Consider the following 1,551-nt stretch of genomic DNA (forward strand, 5'->3'; position numbering starts at 1 on the left):
ATATATATATATATATATATATATATATACATACATATATATATTACAATTGTATTATGCAATACAACTTATTCTGTAATAGATTCGCATTGAATGTCGGAAATCATGCGTGCTCTAGTAATATCATGAGTCAATAATAACAAATAAAATGATTAAATTTTAAAATTAAATTTGTTATGATTTACTCCTTGTACTATGATCGCGATTGTGATTATCTTATATATACATACATATATATATTACAATTGTATTATGCAATACAACTTATTCTGTAATAGATTCGCATTGAATGTCGGGAATCATGCGTGCTCTAGTAATATCATGAGTCAATAATAACAAATAAAATGATTAAATGTTAAAATTAAATTGGTTATGATTTACTCCTGGAACTATGATCGCGATTGTGATTATCTTATTATTGTGATTGTGGTTATCTTATTATTGTGATTGTGGTTATCTTATTATTGTGATTGTGATTATCTTATTATTGTGATTGTGATTGCGATTGTGATTAGTTTGTGATTAGCCGGATCCGACCTCCGATCCAGATACTGGCGCCTCGCACATCGTTCACGCGCAGCTGCGTTGATGGGTTTAGACGCGTCACCGTTCTCTCGCAATTACTCGAAACTTGTGTCGGCCTTTTGACTTCCTTGAACTGCGCTACTGGAAGAATCATGGCTAGAATCCTCAGCTGACAGAAGCATGCGTCTTTAGAACCTTGAGAGCGGTGCTCGATGCGGTTGGATAGGTAGACAATATGTACTGTGTAGCGTTAGCTATTGCCATCAGATTATTCATTGCCTCTTATCTCTTATATCGACTCCTTTTACCTCTTAATCAGATGTAACTTCGCGGGTTCCGTATATCCACGACGTACAACCCCGAGCCCTACCTCTCACCCACCGCGCGACCTTGCAGATGGCTTTACGATGAAATAGTTTAACGCCGTCTGTTTTCGACAAAGCAATAGACGTAGAAGTGATTGGCCGTAAAGTTGCGGAGAATGTGACGCGACCGAGAGCGATGAGAGGAGACGTGAAATCACTGAAGTACTTAATAAGGTTGAGCAGGGCCCTGGCCTACATAGGAGGGTGGTGCGGGTGGTGGGTGCGAGCGTGAGCAATCCATAGAAAAATAAAAGAAATGCGCCGAATAAATGTGCAAATAACCCTCAAATGTATATATTAAATAGAAAGATAATATGGTAATATTATATAAGTAGCTAAAGCTAAAAGTATAAAAGAGAAAAACTATTCCAAAATGTACTCGTCTTGTCGTGCGTGCGGCTGATTTCTTAACTGAAACCTGTAAAAATGTATTTCCCAGTAATAACTCTTTTGGATGCCCCGCTAGGAATTCGCAAAGTCTAGCTATGCCCCAGCTGGCTGACCCGATACAGCATTATGATGTTTGTGTGATCTACATCAAGTGCTTGCAATAATATTTGGTAATATATTATATATACCTGTCGCGCTCACGTTTCCGGCTTAATTATAGCGAGTATTATAAGAAGATATAGTAGTTGTCCTCAATTGCTATAAGATCTGG

This window comes from Priapulus caudatus, unplaced genomic scaffold (assembly GCF_000485595.1).
Source record: "Priapulus caudatus unplaced genomic scaffold, Priapulus_caudatus-5.0.1 Scaffold26, whole genome shotgun sequence".
Lineage (NCBI taxonomy): Eukaryota > Metazoa > Priapulida > Priapulimorpha > Priapulimorphida > Priapulidae > Priapulus > Priapulus caudatus.